At 39.4% G+C, this 25,989-nt stretch overlaps 1 protein-coding gene across 4 annotated transcripts in view; it reads left to right on the top strand.

The window, feature by feature from the left end:
- The first annotated feature begins 1,068 nt into the window (after window positions 1–1,068).
- The window catches only part of DGKB (diacylglycerol kinase beta), a 356,999-nt gene continuing 332,078 nt past the window's right edge, over window positions 1,069–25,989 (top strand). For all 4 annotated transcript variants that reach the window (XM_074836682.1, XM_074836664.1, XM_074836674.1 and 1 more), the window contains exon 1: window positions 1,069–1,189. The gene's annotated coding sequence lies outside the window, so the exon portion shown is untranslated. The remainder of the gene's footprint in view (window positions 1,190–25,989) is intronic.

Genomic DNA, 25,989 nt, shown 5'->3' with positions numbered 1-25,989 from the left:
CGAGTAAATCCGCAAATTCTAACGGGCCCTACCTCTGCGGTAGCTACCTCCGGCGAGCTTCCCAAACACATGCTAGCGGGGGGACGGGGCAGCGCTTCGCGCGGCGAGCCCGACGGGGGACCCCGGCAGGGCCGGCCCGGGGCAGGGAGGGCGGGAGGCCGCGGGGCCGGGGGCGGCTGGAGCTGCACCGGGGCGCGGAGCCGGTGCCCGGGCCGGCCTTGCTGGGGGCCAGCGGCTGTCGTGGGCCGGCCGGGGCTGCGGCGGGGGGGCAGCGGCCGCCCCCGTGCACCCTGGAGCCGGGGACCCGGGCGGCGCAGCGCCCGCGCACCTGCGTGGGAGCCGCTCCGCGACCGCCTCCCCCTCCCGCAGCAGCGCGCTCAGCCCCGGGCGGCAGGTACGCGAGGGCGGGCGGGTGCCGCGCAGGTGCGCAGGGCGGGCCGCGCACAGCCCCTCCGCGCCCCCGCGGCTGCGCGGGCGCGGCCGCTGCTTCAGCCCCGCTGCTTCGGAGCCGGCCGGAGAGCGACCGGCAGCCCGGCGCGGCCGCCGCCGGCGGGGAGACCGGCTAAACTTTGGGTAAGTGTTGCGCGGGTGCGGGGACGGTGTCTGTCGGCGCCGGGGGGCGGTTGGGGAAGCGGGAGCGGAGCGGAGCCGTGCGGAGCGGGGCTCGGGTCTTGGCGCACCGCCGCCCGAGCGTGGAGCGGGGACGGGGCCGCGGAGTCGGCGGGCGGCGCCCGGAGGATGCAGGCGCCGGACAACAGGTACCGCAGCTGCGCAGGGGGCGGGAGGGGCTGCGGGCGAGAGCGTGTGTCAGTGTGCGTGTGTCAGTGTGTGCGAGTGTCGCCTGTCCCCTCCCCCCTGCCGCCCGGCCAGAAAGGGGTGGGAGATGTGCTGGCGCACAGCCGCTTAAAACCGCGCGGCCCGGCGGCGGCTGCCTGTTCCCGGGAGCGGGGCGGCTGCCGGGATCCGCGCTGCGCCGCGGAGGGCGGCGGGGAGCGGGGCGGAGGGTGGCGGCGGCCCCGCGGGGCCGGGCGCGCTGGGCTGCGGCAGCCGGCGGCAGCGGGGCGGGGGCTGGCGGCGGCGGCGGGGCTGGCGGTCGCCCGGCTGGATGGCCGGTCCCCGCGGCTGCCTAGCGCGCCGGGCTCCCCCGCATCCCAGGGCCGTGCGTGTCCTCCTCCCGCATCGCACTGCAGTAAGTTCGCGAGTCGCTGGGCGGCTGAACTGGTTGCGATCGCGGAGCTGGGGGCGGCGGGGGGGCCGTGTGTGTGGGGGGGCGGGTATGGACGTAGCGGAGGGGCTAGGCAGAAAGTTGTAGCTGGCCGTGCTGCATTGCATTTGTCACGGCCCGTCGCTTTGGTTTCTGGATGCCAGTTTGCCTCGCTGACCTCCATCGCTTCGCTCATCCCCGGCAGGTCCTGGCGCTGGGCGGGCGGGCGGCGGTAGCTGGGCTCAAACCGGTGAATTGCTGAAGGAGGCAGCGCGGGCGCGAACGTCGTCAGGGCAGCAAACAAAAGGTGCAACTGCAAACTTAGGTTCGAAAGGCTGGTCTGCTGAAACTTTGAGCGTTGATGTGGCAGACTGTCTGGCTAAGGGTCTTTTCAAGGAAGAATTAAAAATCCTGTGCTAATTGGCAAAACTTGTGGATGACTGAAGTCAATTTAGATACGGCTTATTCTTGTTTTGTGTGGTCCAGTGTCGCTTTGATTCATTTTGTTGAAAAGCGCTTTTTGTCAGGAGTGCATGTGATTACATTTTTCATTGTGAGTATCCTGTTTTTGAAATGGATAAAAGGTTTTCTCAGAAGATTACTGGATCATAAGTATTTTTTCCCTAGCTAAACAAGCAGATTATAGGGTCTTCAGTTAATTCTTTCCATTTGACTGCTTTTCGACAAATTTAGTTTAAAACTTTATTAATTTTCAGAAGCAGTTTTGTCTGGTTGATGTAACTTCAGAAAGCAGATGGAATAAGCTTTCGAAATCTCTATCATAAACTAAGAAAGGGAATGCAACAAGATGGGGAAAACGAGTAATTCTTTCAGGAGAAATGTGGTGTGGGTTTTTTTTTAAACCACTAAACATTTCTTCTACTCCCGTGTAGGTCAGATGACCTAATGTAGCAAGGTAATAGTTTTTGCTCTTTGTACTTGAATGGTATAATGCTTCTACGTATATTAAAACGTCGTTACACATCTGAAAAAAAATCCATACCAAGAAACTAATACGCATTCCCAAATGACTGAACTTGTGCTATGCTTTATGATAAAATGACAGGAAAGAAGTTCTTTGTTTCTCCCCAAAGTGATAATCCAGTATTGCTCAGAGCCTGAAATGCCTGTCTGGTACGGAATGAAAACAAGTATCAAGAAACGTGAGGCATCACAAAGCAGTGCTTTCCTCCCGGGGTTTATGTCATCCCTTGTTCTTTTGTCAAGGTGGAAGGACTTTGTCGTTTATCACGGCAGGGAAATCCTGAAACAATTACTCAACAGTCTGAAACGTGTGTGGAGTGAGATATTTTATGCTACGAATTTGAAGTATTTGGGGCCTAAATCTGTTAATCTAATTAAGTGCCTGCAAACAACCAAAGTTGCTGCTCTTAAGCAGGTTTAGGGAAAAACACACTTTCTTATGTTTGTTTAGGAACTGTTACTGTTACTTACAAACTGAAGTAATCTTTTGGAAACACCTATAGGTGTCTCAAAACATTCAAAGACCGGTGCTCAGTAGCAATGCATAAATGAATGGCTAAGTTATTTTTGAACAGTTTATGTAGTTTGAAAGTAAAAAAGTTAGTATCTGTTTTGAAGAGCACTAGGCATCGGGGTTTTTTATTTATAAGGACATTCTGCACCATTTCTGTTCTGGAACAAAATGTCATTCAGGTGACACTTTATGACAGGTCTGGGTACCTCTTGACAATGGCATGAAATCACTGGAACAGGAATGAAGAGAGTAAGAGGGTTGTAGGAGACCTGCTAGAGCAGCATTTTGCTAAAGCAGAGCGTAAGTACATTTGGGATTAAAGGTAGTAATAGGTCAACACTGGAAAACTTGCTGGACTGGACTTTTTTTGTGTTGTCCTTGCTTGACAGTAGCACTGAGTTCTTGTGATTGGCACCTACAGAATGAAAGATAATGGGTTTAAGTTATATTTTATAATTAAATATTAACAGCATATATAGATGATACATAATGTTTCATTCGCTTCGAATTGTTATCACTTAGAATCCTTGTTATGAATTAGATCATTGATAAGTTACACCTTCTGCATGCAATTTTAACAAGTCTTTTTAAAGCCTCAGTTATTTCTGATGTTTCCTTGGTTAAAGTTAACTTGGTTCTAAAGAGTATTTTATGTGATGATACCTATATTCGTGCTGTATCTTCTCATCTTTTGTCATGGTGAGGGTCGTGGACTGCTGTGAAAAGTGTGTGATGAAATGTTTCCATCTGTATCTAGAATTATGGAAGAGTGACAATGATCATAAGGGAGAGGAAAACACAAAGAACAGATCTTGTTTTGTAGTTTGGTGTGCAGGAGCAAAACAATTTCAGCCAGACCCTACCTGGAAAGGAGAAGGTACTTGGGAAAGACATCTATGTTTATTTTAAAGTTACAATGTGAAATCTGGGAGACATCAGCAGAGTGCGATGCTACTGAAGAGCAGGTTGCTGACCTCCTGAAATCATTAGTTTTGGATTCCAGCTCCCTACTTCTTGTTGCTGTCAAGTAAGGTTTGCAATCTATTTTGGGAGTTGCCAGTTGAGTTTTGCACTACTGTCTCAAACAAAAAATAAATTAATAAAATGTGCTGAGCCTTGCTCTAGGTATCATTCAGGTTTGGGGTTTTTTTTATACCTGCACAGAATGAGTTCTAAGCCTTTTTCTGTAGGAATTACAGCATTTCACAGCCTGTTTAATCAATAGGAGATGATATAAAAGGTTAAAAAAAATTCTTTTGGTGGGAAGAATTCCCCATAAAGGATCTGTTGACCTTCAGTTGTGAGTCTCTTCAGTCAGAGGGCTCTTGTCCATTGTTTCCTGCGGCACTTACGAAATAATTAGTAACAGTAGTAGTAGAGTTAAGACCATTATTTGTCCATAATTGTAGTTTTTCATAAGACTGTTTTGTTAATAATTTTCTGTTTGGGAACCTGCTTTATAGCTGAACCAGCAAATTCACAATACTGGAGGAAAGCTTAAGAAGCTGGGTCTCACTGAAAAGAATTAGATGTTTGTAGTTATTTTTGATACCTTGTCTACAGGAGCGGAAAAAGTTACGAATTTGGACTTTGAAACTGATATCATCAGTTTGTCAACCTGACCTAGTTTTCGTTAAACTAATGATGCTCTTATTACAGATAGGAATGATCTGATGGAGGTAAGGTATTTAGACCAATTTAGGAAGTTGAGAAGTAAAGTATTTATTTATTTATTTATTTATTTGAAATCAGGATGACTAACGGTCCCCAAACACTCAGTAAAACAGCTTTATGCAATCTAGAACATATTTTCCTTTTTTAATTGTTTCTGAAGAAAATAGAAGATTTCTCTGAATCGTGTTTGCAGCAGTTTAGCCCTGAGGGGATGTAGTCTTGTTTAGTTAGTTAGCCACAAGTTTTAAAGCTTAACAAATGTAAGTATTTGGAGACTGTTTAATTATTTCTTGTCCAACCTCTTAATACCAGTTTGGAATGTAAATGTACAACTCTGACACTATTGTGCTGTCCTAAACTATTTTTTAAAAAGTAAATAAAACAAAGAAAAGCAAACTTGCAGACACATTTGGCAGTTCAGTGTTACTAATTGGACTTCTAATTGCTGGGACAGATGAGCTTTTTATTTTTAGATTGTTTGTTATTTACTATAATAAACCGTGAATAAAATGATCTCTAGATACTTCTTGTCTGTTAATGATTTTAATTTTCAGTAATGGACCTTTTATATGTGCTGGTAGAAATCTCTAGTTGATGCAAATGCTGTGAAATTTATTTTTTTTAGTTTGATTTTCAGCCACATTTTTCTTACTTGGTTTGAAATTGTGATTTTTTTTTTTTTTTTTTCGTTATAAGTTCAATGGAATGTTTAGTGCTCAGTAGTAGTAATTAATAGTTGACTCTCAAGTCCTTACAGTAGCAAGAATCCCAGCAGATACATAATGCAGTTTTCACAAAAGTCTGTGTTGCACTGTGTGCGTTGAATTCTGTGAGTCTTCTGCTCTGAAATGGTGCTTCGCTTCCCTTTTGGGTTGTCTTGTGGGACTTTATGAAGAATTTCAATGTAGTCATGGTTTACTCAGGGATTGTGAAGAACTCACATGGGTAATAGAACCTTGATCCTTTTTTCCTTTGTCTTCTAAAGCATGTTGCATAAAGGAAAAGCAACTAGTCAAATTTATTCTGTTTGGTCTAATTGTGTCTCCAGGTGGACACTTCTGATGCTTATGCTGTTTCAAGTTTGGAAATTATCTGAAATCAGTCCTGAACACTGTTGAAGTACATGTGGCTTTTTCATTGTCGTGGTTTAACCCCAGCTGGTAACTAAGCCCCACACAGCTGCTCGCTTGCTCCCACCTCCGGTGGGGTGTGGGAGAGAACTGGAAGGGTAAGAGTGAGAAAACTCATGGTTGAGATGAAGACAGTTTAATAAGTAAAGCAAAAGTCGCATGCACAGGCAAAGCAAAACAAGGAATTCGTTCACCACTCCCCATGGGCAGGCAGGTGCTCAGCCATCTCCAGGAAAGCAGGGCTCCATCATGGGTAACCGTTACTTTGGAAGACAAACACCATCACTCTGAACGTCCTCCACTTCTTCTTTCTTCCCCCAGCTTTATATGCTGAGCATGACATCATACGATATGGGATATCCCTTTGGTCAGTTGGGGTCTGCTGTCCCAGCCATGTCCTCTCCCAACTTCCCCCAATCTACCCACAAATAGGGTGGTGGGAGGAGCAGAAGAGGCCTTGACTCTGTGTAAGCTTTGCTCAACCATAACAAAAACATCTCCGTATTAACACTGTTTTCAGCACAAATCCAAAATATAGCTCCTTACTAGCTACCGTGAAGAAAATTGACTCTATCCCAATCAAAACCAGCACATTGGTGCAGTTACTTATTTGTATGTTTTTGGTCCTAGATGGTTGACAAGTTAAATTTAAGCAAAAGACAGAAATTGCAAATAGTAAGGCAGCTGTATCTGCTCAGGAAAGAATCAAGGATGATGTGAAATCAGCAGACTTTCCTGTCTTGTCTTCTGACAGGAAAAGTGGTGTCTTGTAAATCTAGTACATAGAAGCTATGGCCTATCCATAAGCGGTATGAACCACGGCATCACAAGAATCAAGCGTTTGCTGCTTTTTTCTTGTGGAGTCTTTTGCCTCATTAATAATGGATTTTCTCATGTTTCCTGCATAAATGCTTGCATTCATCAACTGAATGGGAGGTAATATTAGGATAAGGCCAGAAGGATGTTTCTAAGAAGGGAGGAAGGAAAAAAAATTAAAAAGGGAAATAACAGAATTAGTAGCCAAAAAAATTTATATTGAAGTAGATGAAAACAGCCAAATACGTGATTACAGATAGGAATAAATTAAGGGAGTTTAATGGTTACTTTTTTAATTTTTTTTTTTCCCCAAGGTTAGTCTTCAAATAAATTATTTTTCTAAAATTTACAGGATTTAAGCAAGTGAATTCTGTGAAAAGGTTTAGGACTAGAAATGTAAAACTCGGATGAAGCTCTTTTATATAGCCGGGATGCTGTTTCCCTGTACTCCTATAATTTTTTTACTCAAAAGTTTTACTTTGGTTGTTTCTTGGTATTTTGATAATTTAGTCAATCATGTAGAGTTAAAAATTTTGATAATGCTCAAAATATACATAAATGAGACTAATCTGTGCTGTATTCAGTATCTAAATACCATCTGGTTACCTTCTGTCTCTCCTATTATTGCTAATGGAAACACAAAAGCACCTGCTGAGGGAAATTTTAATTTTAAGATGAGCATCCTATATAGGTCAGTTGAAGTACATTCCGGATGTATCCAGGTCTCAATTAATTATAAAGGGTGCCTGGCTGGAATGACTCTTTCACAGTTTAAGGTCTAATTTTAAGGCATCCGGCTTTGGGTGAGATAAAGTGTACCCTTGGGTATTTTCTCAACTAGAAGGAGAAGTGTAAGGGAGAATTGAACACCAAAGACTGTATCAGATCTTCTCCGTGCATTACTGAAAAAAAACACAAAGTAAAATAGCCTTTTAGTTGCTTAGAATGGGCCCCATACCAGAAGTTAAATATCAAAGGACCTATTTTTAAATATAACTAAATAAACAAGTACTTTGGAGCATTTCCATTTTTTATCATGTTTTAAAAAAATGGCTATGACATGCTTTCCTCAAAAAAGCCTCTGTCTTAATTCCTTATTGACAGAAAATATTCCAATAACACTTTTTAATGTAAAATAAAATTATAGAATTTTCTGAAACTCTGGATTTACTTTGAAACCACAAAGTCTTGCTCAGGAATTTAGTTTTACTTTGTTCAACATGTGATGCAGGTTGAAAAACTGCTATGGCTGTGCTTGGGTTTATCTTCTTACCCTGTTGTAAATTTAAAATTGTATAGTGCTACTATGACTTCTGCTCATTGTAGGAGGGGCAGTGGGTCATTCTGCCTTTTTTTTACTTTAAAAACACTCATGAAAAGGTTTGTGTTTAAACAGCCTTACAACTTCTATGTCAAAGAATTCAAACCTTCTAAGCAATGTAATCTTTTATATAACAGAGATAAAACCTTGTAGTGCCCTTTGTTAGGCTTAGCTCTGTTGACACAACTGTTTCTTCATAAAAATAAAGTGGCTGGAGGCATCCTGGGGAAACCTCCCAGTTTTGAAGATTAGATGTTGCTAATCACAGTAGATTACTCAGATAAGAATATTCATTTACTTCCTCTTTAAATTGAAAATGCCAGGTGGTTATTTGGTATTCCTTACATAGTAAAATACCATAGTTAAGAAATTTTTTTGTCTTTGTGAATTCAAAATAATGACTCATAAAAAAGCTTTATATTGTGTCAAAGACTGTTTCCTATAAATAAGTTATGCATCCAGAAATTATAAAAACAGCTTGTGAGGTTACTTGTATGAGCGATCAAGAAATTTTTTCTACCCTGTATTACAGTGCACCAGTATGGTGTTTTTCATGTCTCTGTTGGTGTTGAGAAAAATAATCTTGATGGATGATCTGGTACTTTATATCTAGTTGCATCTCTAATGAACAAGAGGAAATTCAAGTCTCCAGTAAGCATTTGTGTAAATTCTTATTCAGGTCTGATGAGATGGAGGTCAGGATAGATCATCTGTCAATGACAGAATAATTTGTAGAATCATACAAATACACTTTTCCAAGTAACAGTAACATTCAGTCATATTTCAGTGTAGTTTAATGAGCAGATAGCTCTAGAGGAAACTAATAAGAATATATGAGCCATATAAAAGATCTTACACTTTTGAAGAACACTCTTTCAGGGTTTGGGCCATACTCCCTCTGACCTTATTTCAGTTCAGGGCAGTTTCCTGATCAACTCTGGTCACTCAGTGAAGCTTTTTAATTTCAGATCCTACATTAGTGGCTCTCAAAATGCTGTCCAGCTAAAGAAAGAGAAGACCTATTACCCTTCCAGTATCCTAACACGATGATATATTAAGACAGTGAATTCTGCATAATTAGTCCAGGACCCTAACTAAAAAGCTAACCACTGCTATAGGGGTGGAGTAATGCTTTCACCATCTAGAAACCTTGAAAACTTCTGTAATTCATCCTTAATTCATCTACCAATTTAGGATAAAATTAAATAAAAGCATTGTTTGCAAAATCCAAAATAAACTACTGTGAAGCATGGATTTATAATGATAGCAATTACTGAACTGAAAGATATTCTTGCTTTGTTTACTTGTACTAAAATTGGACCGAAATCTTCTATGTGTCCTGACAAGGTACAACTCCTTAGGTTTGCTGTGAGGTCGGGATCTGGTTCATCTTGCATTATTTACGCTCTTGGCCAGCTTTCACTGGAGAGCATCACAAGCAGGAAAAGTTTGCCAATTCTTGTACATATTTCTTGGCACGTTCTGCAGTTTTCATTCAGATTCAAATGCTTCATCCCTTCCCTTTAGAGATTATTAATCTTTAATTTATTCAGGAAAAGTTTCAGCACTCCTCCCCTTGTCTTGTTTACTGCTCTCATTCTTTGGAAATGCAAATATGTATTTGGCAAAGCAGGTGCCATCTCTTTTAAACTATGAGCAAATTATTAACCCATGGAGGAATAAAATACTGTTTTTCTGCAGGGAAGTTGATACGTGTGTTCCAGTATGAAGATCTTCTGTACTTGCTGAACCTTGTGTTTTCATGTCAGCATGTACATTGATAACCATGCTTGATACTAACTTATGAATATGAATCACATGTGTAGCTCATTATTGCATGTTGATATAAAAATTGATTTTCATCCTGTTTAGACTGAGACCAGTTCTCTTGAGTGATTCATTGACAGAGGTGCACATATACAGAGGTGTGTAGAACCTCTACAAATAGAACATATATGTCTGCTTTCTTTAGAGAACCTAAATGCCTCAAACACTTAAAACCAGTATCTACTACATCCATTTAAATGTTTTAGGGATATGCAAGAAATGGTAAGGCTGTTCAAAGAGAAATTCCTTGTGAAAAGCACAATGTCTGGAAAGGTTTTAAACTGTTCAAGCACCTTAAGGCAGAACAGCTGTGGTGATGATCTTCAACCCGTGGGTGTTGTAGAAGGGAAGATAATTAATCTGTGACAGGGTAACAGCATTGGTGTAAAAGGGAAGAGCAAGTGAAGTCATCTCGCTGAACTTGTGCAAAGCATTTGACACTGTCACACACGACATCCTTGTCTCTAAATTGGAGAGATGTGGATTTGACAGATGGATCATTCAGTGGATAAGGAATTGGCAGGATGGTTGCACTCAAAAGAGTTGCAGTCAATGGCTTGATGTCCAGGTGGAGAGCAGTGACGAGTGATGTTCCTCAGGGGTCGGTGTTAGGACCAGCACTGTTTAACATCTTTGTTAGCAACACGGACAGTGGGATTGAGTGCACCCTCAGCAAGTTTGCCAACGACACACTGAAGGGGAGAGATGGCATCCAGAGGGACCTTGACAGGCTTGAGAGGTGGGCCTGTGCAAACCTCATGAAGTTCAACAAGGCCAAGTGCAAGGTCCTGCATGTGGGTCGGGGCAATCCCAAGCACAAATACAGGCTGGGCAGAGAATGGATTGAGAGCAGCCCTGAGGAGAAGGACTTGGGAGTAGTAGCGAATAGAAAACTGACTGTGAGTTGGCAATGTGTGCTTGTGTTCCAGAAAGCCAACCATATCCTGGGCCGTGTCAAGAGAAGCAGGACCAGCAGGTTGAGGGAGAGATGCTCCCCCTCTACTCCACTCTTGTGAGACCCCACCTGGAGTGCTGTGTCCAGCTCTGGGGCCCCCAGCATGTTGGAGTGAGTCCAGAGGAGGAGGACCATGAAGATGATGAGGGGGCTGGAGCACCTCCTCTGGAGGACAGGCTGAGAGAATTGGGGTTGTTCAGCCTGGAGAAGAGAAGGCTCTGGGGAAACCTCATAGTGGCCTTCCAGTACCTGAAGGGGGTCTACAGGAAAGTCAGAGAGAGACTCTTTTATCAGGGAGTGTAGTGATAGGATGGGGGGTAATGGTTTTAAACTGAAAGAGGGTAGATTGAGATTAGATGTAAGGAAGAAATTCTTTACTATGAGTGTGATGAGACACTGGAACAGTTTGCCCAGAGAAGTTGTGGATGTTCCCTCCCTGGAAGTGTTCAAGGCCAGGTTGGACAGGGCTTTGAGCAATCTGATCTGGTGGGAGGTGTCCCTGCCTATGTCAGGAGGGGATGGAACTAAATGATCTTTAAGGTCCTTTCCAACCCAAACTATTCTATGATTCTATGATAATCTTTTTTTCCTTATGAGCAGGTTGCTTCATCTTTTTGTCCTTTTCTTTTTCCAGTTCTAATCAATTTGAAAGTCCAAAAATTCTATATGTTACTCAAAATGCAAGCATACCAGGGATCTATAAGGTGGAATAAATTGTTTTATGCTCTGTTCCTTTCTGAATAGTTTTGGGTTTTTTTGAATACTGCTGAGCACTGATCTGCTGTTTTCTGATTGTGATTCCAAAATTTTATTTCTGAGTGATAACTCATTGCTGATGAGCTCACTGCTCATCACTTTAAGTGTACAGCTAGCAGCTAGGTTTTTTTTTTCTTTTTTTATGTGCATGACATATTCATCAATGCTGAGACATAAGAGACTATTCCAGTGGGAAGTGGAGGGCAGCATTAGCAAGCAAGAGAAAGGAGAGTTGGGGTATTAGGGGATTTAGTGCCTGTATTATACCTAAATTCTGTTTCAACTTTATAAATCTTTTCCTCTATCAGTCCTTAAAAACATTATGGGATCTGTGTTAAATGTTTCATTGGTATGGGTATAGTAACAAGTAGAAGAATGATTTGATCATCCATTGGGAATGGGTGTTTTATTCTGTGAATTAAAAGAACACAGTGAACTTAAAATTATTTAAAAGATTAACTTCATAACAGTCTAATGAATCACATTTTTTGGGTAAATTTATTTAAGGAATTATTAGAAATAAAAATGTGTTTGAAAAATTCTTTTGAAATGTTTAGGGGTTTTTTTGTTTTTCTGTTTGCTAATCTTCTAATCATAGCCTAATACAAAATAGTTAACCTTCTGCTGAAGAATACGTAAATACCTTGACTTTGTCCATTTAGAAAATGGTTGTGTGTATATATGTATGCACACTTTCTTATATAATTTTATATTGACTATGTGCTGAATATGCCGGCATTCATAGTGTGTTGTGAACATGATTAAATTTATAGCTGTCAGAAGGTATCTATTACAGTTTAATTACTTACAGGAATTGAAGTTTTGAGGTGGTAATTAGAGAAACAGTTCCCAAACAAGTGACTGACCCTAACTGGGATCACATTAGTTCTGGATGAAGTCCAAAACTTGACAGAAGTGTTATTTTTATCTAGATCATATGCCCAACAGAAGTGGAGTTTGTAAGTAACTGGTACAGTGTGTATGTATTATTACTAAATAATTTGCTGTGTATTACATTATTATTAAAAAGTCAACGTTACCATATTCATCCTCTTTTAATAGATCAGTATAGCAATGGGAACATGGACCTGGAATAGATCACATGGACCATTGTGTTTAGTCGTTTACACCGTCAGGAAACCTTGTCATAAATGCTTCACTCAGATGGGGTTCACTGTGCATCAGTTTTGCACACCCTTACCACAAGCCACAGAATGTCTCCCTACAGTCTAAAAAAATAACTTAAGATTTACAATAATGCTACAAGAAAGAGGGCAAAAGACGGAGATAATTTTAGTTTACAATAAAACATAATACTTTGATAATGTTTGCATGCCTAATGTGCTCATCTGTGAAGATATTTAAGCAAAGCAGTTACTATCAGAATTTTTTAAGGTCTGCTATTTTAAATTAAAGTATTGGAGAAGATGGGAACAACGTTACCTCTTATTCGAAAGCATGCCTATTCTCACTGGGAGTCTGTTTCCAAGAATTGTACTTCTGTGAAGTTGGTGATCACACTTAACTGAAAAAAATACATTTCCCATAAATTATTCTGTAAGCACTACTTATCATTGTAAATAATAGTGCTTATAAATAATACAGTATATAGCCTTCCATTACATCATTTATTTAATCCTTTTAGTAGGAGTTACAGTTCTGTGACATGTTATTTGAATCTAAGTGAAATATTGTCCAGTATTTCATAGGTAGTCTGAACTACTGAGGTAGACTGGTGCCACCCTGTTAGGTGTACAGTACAAAAATTTACTCTACAAAGGAATCCAAGCAATTGTAGCTCAGTAAGAGATGTATTTAATAATAACCACTGAAATGTTCTGGGCTAGTAAAATTAATGAATAGCGAACACTATCAAAAGGCAGTGTGTAATTTTGTGGATCTGAACTTGCAAAGGTGAATATGATAAAGCAAGGGAATAGTAAATGAGGAAGGCTGATGCTGTCGGACTCCAGTTACTACTTTTTTTTAAAGTTCACTTATTCTGAAAATACTGAGTTAGACTGTAATGTTTCCTATACTTTGAAGTTTTAAATTAAGAATTATGTACAGTATAAAATTAATGCATCATAATGCTGACTATTGGGATGTGATCTCTGGTATTGTGAATATCTTGACAACATCTATCAAGTTTATTTTTTGTATATTTTCCCTAAGCTCTATTTGTGTTATGGCCCTCATAGCAGATGCATAGAAGGTCTATGCAGGCAGCTTCTAATCTACTGATACTCTGAGGGAGTGACATCAGGATTTAGACTGACAAATTCATGCCTCTGAAACTGTCAATGACCTTCCTTCTGCGTGTGGACCTGCTGCTGACGTACGCGGGAGTTTAACTCATGCAGATCGTGGTATGTAGTCCGTGAGAGAGGCTTCAGTTAAGTCATTTGTGGTCAGCAACGGGATTTTGTAGTGAGCTGTATTTGAAATGTCCTGCTGCAGTCATCACTTCATTCTTTTTGGAGAACTGAAGCCAGGAGATGTATGGATCTGATACTAGTTTTATAACCTTCAGATCTTTAGATGATTTTTTCCTCATAATGGACTTGCACATAAAAGAAGATGCATGTGCAGATGTGAATATAATGTAAATTTTTTTATTTTTAGTACAAGAAAAATACACTTGAACTTTTAAAATTATTTTTCCGTTCGTCTGGATCTTGCTATATATTGGAACAGTAATTACAACTCTGTTTTCTAGGAATATGTAAAAATATATACATTAAATCTGAGAAAATGAACAGTTCCGTCATCAGTCTGCAGATGTGGCCCTTTTGATCACTGTTGTTCCTCTATTCTGCTGTATGTTATTAATCAACTATGCATTATATAATAGCTTTTACTGTTGCATTGGTGTCATGGTGGTAAGAATCTTGGGGTTATGGAAACATAGTAATATAATCTAGGGAGTGCTTTAGTAACAGTTACATATATTTTTTATACTACATGGAAATACATATTCAGTGATACACAGAAGAGTTTTGTAAAATAAAAGTGTTAATCTATGTGTGTAAGCTTCTTCCTAGCCCATTATTTTAGAGTCAGTGAAATGTGTGACAGAAGGTGAGCTCAGCGCAGAGTTACTCACCTTGTTGTACACCCTTTTTTTATGGCATTTTGGAAAAAAATCCTGTTGCATTTCTTAAATCAGACCACCAAAAGAGCAACTGAGGAAAATTCCAACCATGTCTGTCTTACATTCCCCATCTTACATCCTCTGACTGCTGCTGTCTCCTCACTTGCCATGTCCTTGAGCTGTTCTTGCTTTTTCTTTTCCAGTGGATGTAGATAGGGCGCTCCAGGGATTAGGAACCGTGAAGGTGGGAGCTGCTTGGGCTGATCCCAAAGGCTGACAGGGCACTGCCAGTGGTGACCCCAGTGGAAGCGACTGCAGCAGAGAGAAACTGGATTTCTATTCAGCCAGTTAGCTATTTTGGGGTATTTTTTGTTATTTGGGTTTTTGGTAGGTTTTTTTCCTCTTTTCCTAAAGATTGGGGAGAACTGGTGTGTATGTGAAATAAAGGGAAAAAAGAGGGAGAATTATAAAATCTACATCTTTATTTTCAAATACTTACTGCCAGATAGTGAGGATTTCCCCTCCCCCACTTCTGAAATGGAATTCCAGTAAAATTTCAGGATGCCTCCATGTGGCTTAAGCTCCAGGTTTGACTTAACTGTGCATCTTTTCTCTCAGTTTCTGTGAATGTCAGGTTTGGTCCATATGGACACAGTGATTTGCTACCATCCGATTACTGGTGGACAGGTGCTAACAGGATTGTCATATGCACAGTCATGCTTGATTTACATTTAATTTCAGAGTATTTTTGGTGTGTTTCCATTTCAAAATATTTACTTTTCTACTTGGGATGATTACAGCAGTTAGTGATATGTGAAAAGTCAGTCTGCACTCCTATTTACCAAGTGCTGGGCCTCAAATTTCAGCCTTGTGTAAAAGCAAGCATGTCCTAGGCAAAGATGCTCAGTGTTGAGCAAGTCTTTGCTTTTTAAATGAAGGAATGTACTGTATTATTCTGTGGAAGTTGCACTCCTTGAGGATTGCTTCTTTAGAGAGCCAAAGTGCTACTGTTAAAGATGGTTTGCGAGAGCAGACAACAGATTGACTACCAGAGCAAAGCAGCAGGAAAAGATGGTAGGAACAACCAACCACATGCAATCAAATAAAATCTGTCACTGGCTTTTTTTTTCTTTTCCTTTTTTTTTGTGTGTGTGTGTGAGAGAGATGCTTAGAATCATTTTTCTGGTAGGTAAAAGCACAGTGAGAAATGGTTGTGTGGGTTTGAGAGATGCTGGAAATGCTGTTGTGTTTTTTGGGAAAACCTGTTGACCTGAGTGGAAATCTCATGACCGCATCCTGCATAGTCAGAGCAGGAAAACTGCAGCAGCTGCTGGGTCCTCTTGTGCTGTGGAGGGAGGCATTGGCATGTGAGAATGGAAGGTGGCAGATTCAAGATGGGCACATTCCTTCTCAAGGGTGAGAGGAGCCAGGACAGCTCTCAGTCTGTAAGTGAGGCCATGTGCTGTGGCTTTGGAATGGGTAGAACAAGGAATTTTTTGTTTGAGGGCATAAACTAAGCCCTTGTTGAATTCCAGATCACAAGAGCAACAAACAAAATGTTGTGGTGAGTGTTTGAGCAACACCCAGTTACAGAGATGTGAAGTGGTGCTCAGAATAAAGCAGCACACTGGGATCAAGGATAAGTTGAAGGCTATGATGTCTGGAAAGTGTGAAGGGGGAAAGATTCCCTGACAAGGGAAAGAAAGATGTGTCTTCATGCTGATGTTGCAATTGCTGTGATTTCATATTAAGTTGTTTGAAATTTTTTATAATGTTTTGCATGGCACTTTTATTACTAGTATTCCAGTTTGGACCTATTTTGACAGCGGCATTGCCTGCATGACTAAAGTAATTCTAAATATGAAAAAAAAATGCTCCCTACCTTATTGATATTCAAACCAACACCAAACCAACCCAACCCCAAACCCAGAACACCTGTGTGAAGTGTTTATTGCAAAACCAGTGGTATCTGTGTCTGATGTGTGGAGCGTGGGAGTTAGATGCAGTATACCTCTTATGTATTTTATAATTATTTTCTATATCTATAAAATTGAAGCAATTTATGGAACTGGTGAAATGAATATTAAAGTTCTGTTACGATGCTCTTGCTGTCATCTGACTGTTACTGCTGTCTATCTGGACAACTGGGTAAATGAGTACAATACCTTTGAACTAGACCATTTGACTAAAAAACACTAATAATCTAAGAACATTGGTTATGCTATGAAAACAGTGGAATTCTTGGATAATCACTGTTTAATGAAGTTAATGGAAGCTTTTTTCCTAATCATAAGTCAGATACGAGATAACAGGAAGCTGTACTGATGCAGAAGGTTATTGTTCTTTTGAACAGGGTTTCAGATGACTTCACCAGGGGATTTCTGGGGATGTTCCTCCATGTATCTGTTGTAAAATAACAGCTCTGGTGTGTGTAAATAAGGATAGTACACCTCTTAAATTTTTTGTTTTGGACTTAAATCAGAACTTTATGATTACTTTGGTATTTTACAGAGATCTCATTTTCAAAAGTGAGTAAAGAAGGCAAGCCATGGTGTTTTCACAGCATTAAAATTTATAGTTGCATTTTGTGTCAGAGAAGTAGTCTTCAAAGAGTCGACAATAACAAGACATGACAATATTTTCTTCATTTTTTGATGTTCTGTAGAGCAGTTGAAGTGCATTTAAGGTATGTGGCATGATGAAATTTGTTCACAGTGTTGACACGGACTGAAAGCAAGGTCCCTCTCTGTCCCCCACTGTGGGCCCTTCTCTGTCTGTGGCATCCGCACTGTTTGCCATGTATCCTGTGGAACCACTGAGATAACAGTGGTCAATGGTGAGGGACTGTCGTATCCCAAACTTTTTTGCTCGTGGCCATCTGGTCTCTCTAGGTCCATTCCCCCCTGCCTGGCTGCTTTTGCTGGTATGACTGATGCTGTTGGCAGTTCTGCTGCCTTTGCTGTGGCAGCAGGGTGTTACTGATGGGCATGTGAGTGGAAGGGAAGGGAGCCAGCAGGACTCGTCTCCTGGGAAAGCTGGGACTCCCCATGCAACTCCTGCGTTGTAGGGATCCTCATCTGCCTCTGCAGCTGTGGAGGTGTCCCATGTGTGACTGCCACTCTGCCTATCTTCTCACCTGTTTGGGAATAGATGAAGATTAAGAAGATAACTTAGTGGTAATGCCTCAGTGTTGTGAATTTTTCAGAATCTTTTTCATCAAAAGTATTTAAGCTAGATAAAAAAAGTACTTTGGGACATCTTGTTCCAGTTATTTTTTAAGACTATTCTCTACAGAAATCACTGGAGAGTTCTTCTTAAAACAGATGGCACAATGTGGGCCATTGTAATGCAATTTTCTTTGTAAAATACTGTATCCCAGGGCAGATTTACCACAAATGGAGCAATCGTGATGTCCCATAAAAGAGAAGACATGTGTTTTTGCAACTTTTGATAAATCTAAAAAATATGCATAACTCTGCCGACTCTGCCAAGCAAGCAAAGCTTGCTATTTTCAGTAAAGTATTTTTGGGCTTTTGGAGTTTTTTGAAACTGCACAGTAACTGCTTTGACTATTCAGGAGAACTTTGTACCTCCAAAATTTTAAACTTCAATAAATACAGTATAATCTGGAATTACGACTAGCAAGAAGATTTGTTAGATCTCTCTCCCCTTGTCCCTTTTGTCAGAAAAATAATACACATTTTTTGTTAATACTACTTACTGGAACTTTTTAGTTAATATTTATAGATTTTTAAATCCATAAAGTAAAGGACTACTGTGTAGATAGGGAAATAGAAATACTTAAGAGTCATCTTTCTGATTCACAACTGTATCTCTTCTATTATCTGTGCCAACTGGAACTTAGTAATTAATTAAGCAACACTGTTGTAAGAGGTCTGCTACCTTTATTGGTGACACCTGTTATTAAAAAGGCTAGATAAATTTCATGAATAATTAAAATAGGGGAGAAATATGCAAAACAAATGAAACACATTTACTTTAATCAGAATATTCTAGTGTGTCTATATAGAAATATAGATGTTCATAATTTCACCTTTATCGTAGGTAGATTTCTAAAATACTAACAAGGTATAATACCAGTAATGATCAGTATACTTATCCTGAAGAAAAATAGAAAACAAAATTATGATGTACATATATTTACAACATGGTATTTTTACAGTGAATTTTGTACGTATACTAAATCTATGTTTTTAATTCTTTTTAAGATGCCAAAAGAAATATCTTGATTATTTTAGTTGTGCCAGTTTAAGAAAGGTAAGCTAAATCTAGTGATGCAATTGGTGCCTGGGAACCTTTAGGACTGGAAACTACTAGTAAATGTTAAAGATCTATAATAATCTCTTGAGTAGTCTCTTAGTTTGTGTATCTGAGAAGGCCAGAGTCTGAAAAAGGCTAAATGCACTGAATTCTCACTTGCTTCTGAAAACAGAATATTTGGCATTTTGCAGTTTTGCATTCCAAGAAGCAGCAGCTTTTTCTTAATTTCTGTTTACTCTGCTTAAGGTATATACCTCTTCCCCCCTTAAGGGGAAAGTGCAGCGGTTAAGATTTGAGACTAGGTGATACATATTTGGTTTGTACCTGAAGGCACATCGCTCGGAATCTCCATCTTCCTTTTATTTAAGGTGCTTTTACTGTGACAAAGAAGTGGATACATTAGGAGCGTTTTTGGCCTATGGGGTGTAGGCTCAGGCCCTGGGCAACTCCTCCCAGCACCATTTTGGATATGGCTTGGGCTTGCACTGGCCCACCTCTGTGGAAAAGGAGGGGAGCTACTGGAACTGGATAGGAGCTGTGACGTTTTCCAACTAGGTCCCCAGGGTGGGTGACTGGAAAACCAGGACCCTGGGGCAAACCACAGTACACATGCTCAAGTAATTTAAAAACAGCCACAGATTTCTGGAATGGTGACATTATTGGATATATGTAGTTAAGTCTGTAAGTGGTAATGTTTCCTCAGCAGTATCTACTTCCTTTGAACTACTTCTTGTTTTAATTAATGGTGTATCAACTAAAGCTAGCTTTACATGAGCGACAGGGAATTTTAATTAAAATTCTGTGGTTTGGGTTTTTAGATATCAGTGATAATTTTTATAATCTACAGCTTTATTCTAAGTTATTAAATACTTTTTTTAGACATTTAGACTTAAATTTACCAATTCAAACTTGATAGGATAGGCAAAAATAAAGCTGTTAAGAAGTAGGACTGTTTTATTGACTTACATAAATTAGCACTGTTCATGTGTTTAGATATATTTAATTACAGATCTCAGTTCAGTTCCTGACTTTTCCACATGCTTCCTCTGTGATAGCGAGCAAATTATTTGAGAACAAATGCTTCAGGGTGTCTAGTGAATTTGAAATGCAGTAATTAATGCTAGCTGAGATTGAGACACTTTTTAAATTCAGCACTAGGTTTATATTAATTTTTAGGATTTTCAGTTTTCCACTTTCTGTAAAATGGGTCTTTCTCTTGTTTTCTAGTCCTTGTACTCTAGAGTAAGCAGATCTGTCCCCTGTGTCTGTTGTACTGCCAGTGATATATTCAATCTTATCTCAGTTTCTGCTTTTTGTATTACAGCACATAATAATAACATAATTAGTAGTTGACATTTTTCATCTTTTCCATTGGTCAAACCAGCTTGTAAAGAATGAGCAGAAAAATGAAGTGTATTTAGGCACGGTTGGACATCAAGAGCGCAGACACTCCAGTTGGGGTCAGAAAAGCAACATAGTGTTCAGGCTACATAGTCCCAGTTGAGCTCAGCTCTGGGATTTCTTCATGCGCAGTCTAAGCAGCTACGTTTAAACAATAGTATCTCAAATTTTGAATTGCAGATTTGCAAGGATGCACATGACCTAATACGGATGATCCTTCTCTGTGGTGTTTTTTTGTTTGTTTGCTTTTTCTTCTTGTGGCTAATAGATATCCTTTGTTCTTGGGTAAAACAACACAGGTTACTTGGCATTCCTCAGATGATAAAACAGCGGGGCTAACTGTCTTTTGATTTAGTGCAAATATAAGCAAAAAGAAATTAATTAGTTATAAAAGTTACTGGGGTACAGCAAAACCACTTCTGTGAATACCACTGGAACTTAGAAGCAAGTTAATTTTAAATGCATTTTATCTTTTTGAGGATGGAGGGTTTATGAGGCTTTAGCTGATATTTGGTGAATGTTCTCAGAAGATAAGCTTCTGTTTCATTAGAAAGTATAAGTTTATCATTTAAAATATAATCTCTGGAAAAAGAACTCCTCATGGAACAGTTTTAAATAACAGAATAATTTTTCCTTTTTTTTTTTTTTTTAAAAAATACCACTAGCTATACCAAAATAGGATGACCTTAGTAAACTGAGTGACTTACAGATCATGTAGCTGTGATACTCTTGTGATATAAAGATGATCCAAGTGCAGCAAACTTTTTTTAGGTTTATTTCATATGTAGAAAAATGTGCATGTTTTAATACAGAACAGGGAAAGGACTCATAAATAGCAAATCATTTAGTAAAGTTAAACACTATTATTTCTATAACTGTTTTTAAAATTCACATGCTCTCTAATTGATGAAAGTGAGTTTTACATGGGTGGCTCCTGAGAAGTGTTAGACATGTAGACCCTGTTGCCTGTTGATAAGAGTAGACGATGCAAAGGACTTTAGAAAAATCTCTTCATTTGAAAACTGTCATGGATCAATTCAGAGTGGAACAATAGAGAATAATTCTTAATCCCCAAAAAATCTGCTTGGTTTTTTTTTTTAAAAAAATAAATTTATATTCTCTTGCAAGATTTCAGTGGAATCCAAGCTCTCTAACATACGTATTTCTTACACAGTCTTCTCATAAAACATCCAGTTCTTTAGTGATGACTTTGTGTATGGAAGTATTACTACAGTGGTTGCTGGCTACGTACAAACTGAGCTATTAAAGCAATTATAGGATAGTTGAAAAACAATGAAAGATGAAATGTGACTTAACAAGCTTGTGCCTGTTCATAAGTAACAAGGTTTTTCTTCATAGTTTCTCTCTAGTAATAGACAGCTTAATATAAACCTTGAGGTAATTTTGCAATTTGCAGGATGATGTGGAAGTTCTATGGGGCAAATTTTTTAACTTTAGTTACCAGTGTAAATGAAATTTTAAACATTTCTGTTTGAGACACCTTTGTTTCAGTGGGCAGACCTTAGGTTGGCTTAAGATCATTACACACACAAGTTGTAAACGTTAAGTTGTAGGATTATAAAGTTTGAAGTGAAGGAAACAGTTTAAAAGGACTTGAGCTTCTGACTCGCAGTGCATTAAGTGCAGTGTGTGCATCCCAGTGCTTCATCTGAGAAACTAACAAAACCAGCAAAACAGATTGCAGGTTGAAAGCAGAAGGACTTTAATAGATCTGAAATAGTGTAATATATACAGGTTTGCAGTTGTTTTTAATTAGTCTTGCTGCTATAAAAGATAAGAATATATATTCATGGAGGCAGTACATCTGTAATTAGTATTACCAGGAGTGGTAGAGCTTTTATCTGATACCTCTGTTCTGTGTGGGAGTGGAGTCCAGAAGATTGAATTATATAATTATTCCACTTAGAGAAGAAAAAATGTAGTGTTACCAAGCTGCCATCTATTTTATTATACTTTTTTGTCACTGAAGAGGAATTCTTTTAACAATTCAAGCACAGAAATAATGGATTGTTTAGTTTCTTTTCATGTTTGTGTATGTATTCTGCTCTGCTTACTTTATCACCCCCTTTGATTTCTGGCTTTTCATTAGTTACCATGTTCTACTAAGTAAGTCTTTTTGATATAAGGCTTAGAAGTGTTGTCAGAATGGACTATTTTTTTTCTTTCCCCACTATATATATATTGATTTATTTTTAAAGGCAAACAAAAGGAAGCGTATCAAACATTATGTATCTTTTGCTTTTTAAAGATGTGGTAAAAATGAATTGCACAGAAAATAATTAATTAAGTGACAATGCTTATGATTTGGAAGTGTACATAACAGATAATTTTTAGTTATGACAAATATAGTAATAGCAAAAGAAAGAAGACCTACACTGGAAGATGTTTAGTGCTGTAAAAGCTGTTCTGATATGGAGATGGATATTATTTAATACTTGTTTGGCTCTTGACTACAGTTTGTGGATAACGTTAAAACTCCCTTGGGCAAAATCCTGTGGGTCCCCAGTGGAATTGCAGAGGATGAGGAAACAGAAGCATCAACATTCAGCAAAGTCAGGGGAAATTGTTTCATGTTTCAAGCTGCAGTCTTCTAAAACAAGTTCAGTTTTGTATCCAACAGCTGCATATATAAAGCAGATTGCTCACTTGCTTCACATGCGTTTATCCTGTGTCTCTTTTCAGGTAATTTTAAGCATGTTTTATTACTGTATTCTAAGCAGTCTGTTCCCGAGCTTATCAGTAATACAGGCAAAAAGAACTGCAAGGTGGCAAAATCGAACATTTGGCTTCACAGGCTTGTGAGGACAGATGATGCTGTCACCCTCAAGACGTCAGGAGGGGCGAAATGCCACCAGTGGCCCCCCAGAATTATATTCAGCAGTCTATAGACAAACAAGCAAAAGCAAAAACAAATCCTGAAGGATATGTGCATGCGGTCCAGACCTGCAATAGGATACTAACTACCCTTTTCTCTCAAACTACATAATAATGTAGCATAAGTTAAACTCAACATTGATCTTGACCTATACTTTGCCTGAAGTTTCCTGCATCTGTTCTCAGACTTGAGGAAAGGCTTATGTGTCTGAAAGCTTCATGTGTTAGAAAATATTTTACTTCTTTCTGCCAGTCTCACATCTCTCCTATCTTTACATAGTCATACTTACAATAGCAATAACGATAGTGCTAAGTACTACTGTGCAAAAACATAAGCTAAATCTGAGGAGAATTAATTGCAACATTTAAAGAGAGAAAATAATTAGGTAGGACTCCAGAGAAAAACATACTAGAAAAAGATAACAGAAATGCAAAGTCTTTCTCCAGAGAAAAAATATTTTAAAAATGCAAGCATAATATAAGCTAGCTCAGCCAAAAAATTCCCAAGGGAAAGAAGAGACAGGATCATCTTTTTTTGTCTTCTTCCCTTTAAGATGGGAAAAACACAGGGAAACACAAATTAACAAAAGCGATTTTATATTGAAAACTGAACACCATGGAAATAACCCACAAACTTAAGTTGCATAAAAGTGTAATTATATACCTTTGTCAATTTAAAAGTGCAATTAAATACCCATTTTTAGTTTTTTAAAAATCCATGGGAATATTGGCATTTGTTAGCTAAAAAGCATTCTGGAGACAGCTTAGCATATTTAAAATGGTGGGATTTAGAATGGAGTCTTTGGATGAAAGACTGAACATTTACAATATAATGAGTTAATATCCTGAAATCAGTATGTGGAGGACAGAAATTTCATTGTCATCTTCTCATATTCCTCTGAAAGATGGATCAATGTGTTAAAGTTGTGTCTTTAGAACTGTAAGTCTGTCTGGGTGGGACAGACAGACAAACAAACAAAGATGCACTTTATTTGCACAGACAGACAAACAAATCAGAAAATGCACTTCCATCCCTGACCAAAAATCTTGTGTGTAGTTCCACAAATGCCAGTTCTATGTCTCAGTGTAGTCAATGGCAGTATATAACCTGTAGGAAAATTCATAAGGATATAAGATGAGATACGAGACTCGAAGCATGTTTACGCTGTTGAAAGAGATGAAGCCAGCCTGCCTTTAAGTAGTAGTTTCAGGTACTGAGAGCTGTGAAAGTGTGACAGCATGGACCTCAGCATTGCTTGGGCATGTGTGCAGGAGGTTGGGCAGAGGTGCAGAGCCTGCCCTGGTGCTCGTGGTGCTGGGCCGACTTGGCTGTTACCTTCTGGCTTTGCTTCAGTAAAACTGCCTCGCGCGTGCTCTACTTGTGCATCCACGCCTGTGGTGGCAGTGTGGATGTGCCATCAGAGCAAGCACTAGGAACCCACAAGTGGTGATGTTCACAGAGCCTTCGCAAACCTAATAATTATCGTCTCCTTGGAGCTGAATTTGAATAGGTCAGGAATTGCGTGGGTGAACAAGGAATAGTAGTTTGAGATGCTGCTGGCACCACATAGTTTCCTTTGGCTGCAGATATGCATTCCTGTAGGCAAGGGCCCATCTTTATGATATCCCTTTTGGTAGCTCACTATCACTGAAGTCTTTTATAGTAATACTAATGAATAAATATGAAACCATTTGTAGTTGTCTAGAAGGCTCCACACTATCCCAGTAGACAGTGACATGGTGCCAGCTATTCGTACCCCAGGACTGCAATAATTTAATCAACTTCTGCACATAGCTCTCTCCCTAGGGAAAAAAGAAAAAAAAATCCACCTAGTAGAAAACATAGCGTGAACTTCTGCTATGAAATCTATTAACCTGTCGGCTAACCTGTTCTCTATTCTCTGTACAGATTTCCTGTTGAAGATTAAATCGGATTCATATTTTCACAAGTTATTTAAAAGGCACTCCAGTCCCCTGTTCCCAGTTTACTTTAAAAGTGCATAAAGCTTTGGAATGAGGGCAGCAGTTGACAAATCTTTTCCTCAAGTGCAGTGGAACATCTTTGTCACAAGACTAAAGTACATCCCTCTTCAAAGGCTTATTTCCGAGCATGAAGTAGGAATTTCTGCCCCAGGAAATTAAGGATCATCAGAAATCTTCCCCAGTAGTAAATTACACTTTTCAGCTTTGCCTTCCTCTAATGTAATCACCCCTAGAGCACCTAAATATGGAGAGATTAATTAAACCCAAAATTAAACAAAAAAACCCCTGTAGCTTATTACCAACAGAAGTTAATTGTTATGCAGAATTTACAGTTCATCCCATGAGAGAGAATGGAAAGAAAGGAGGAAGAACACGTGGCAGATAATAGTTGAAGAGCTTAATGCTCTGCTGATACGGGCTCAGATACTTGTGGTGCCGGTTGTGGGGAGATCCATGTAGAGTTCACACCGAAGGGTGCACTTCTGGAGCTGGCTTTCTTGGGGAAGGTGGCAGATGCACACTTTGGAAGGCAGAGGTTGCCCCTAAGATGTTTATTCTGTGATGTTCTAAATTTTGCAGGAGTTTTTGGTAGATACATAGAAATAGTAGTGGGTGACATGGAAAGAATTGTGATTAATCCTCTCTACAGAGGGATATATCCACTGGACAGCCAAATGTGCCGTATTCCAGAGAATTTTCTACAGATTACATAGTTATCAAATCCTGTGCTTTCTGCCCCAGATTGCTTTGTTACATTTATTAAAGAATACCAGTCATAAGCCTTAGTGCTTCAGCCTTCTTTTAAGGCTTCTAATATTCAAATAGTATATTTTTGAAATTTACTGATTTCAAAATACTATCAGCTGTCTAGAAATTTTTCTGTCTAGAGAGTTTATTGTCTGCTTTTTGGTGGGGTCAATTTTATTTTTTTTCTCCTACTTTAAATATGTTTATAATCAATCACTTATACAATCCAGATATTATACAGTGTGATCATTTAGTCATAAAATAAACAGTACCAAATTTTAATGTCTCTATGGACAAATTTGCTTGTTTAGTCATTGATGTAAAATGATAAGAAGGATGACTAACTTCTCAAATTTCCTTTTTTAAATTTTTACTTTTTAAAATATGTTTTGCTAAAATTGTTATTG

Source organism: Strix aluco, chromosome 1 (assembly GCF_031877795.1).
Source record: "Strix aluco isolate bStrAlu1 chromosome 1, bStrAlu1.hap1, whole genome shotgun sequence".
Lineage (NCBI taxonomy): Eukaryota > Metazoa > Chordata > Aves > Strigiformes > Strigidae > Strix > Strix aluco.
Note: the sequence above shows the minus strand (reverse complement) of the source record. Positions and strands in the feature narration are given on the sequence as shown.